Below are 212 nucleotides of genomic sequence, written 5' to 3'. Positions count from 1 at the left end.
ATGGGATTATTTACCTCCAACAATGTTTGTTGGGAGTCTGGTGACGATCATAACGAAAAAGCACCAAAGATAATGATTTTACCACTGAGTATAATCAAATGACCACCAAATACACTGAGTTAAGCACCGAATATAATGAAGTATGCACCGAGCACAATGAAGTATGCACAGAATATAATGAAGCAAACACCGAATAGATATATATGTTATTT

Source organism: Montipora capricornis, chromosome 1, assembly GCF_036669925.1.
Source record: "Montipora capricornis isolate CH-2021 chromosome 1, ASM3666992v2, whole genome shotgun sequence".
Taxonomy (NCBI): Eukaryota; Metazoa; Cnidaria; class Anthozoa; order Scleractinia; family Acroporidae; genus Montipora; species Montipora capricornis.
This window is presented reverse-complemented; position numbering follows the sequence as displayed.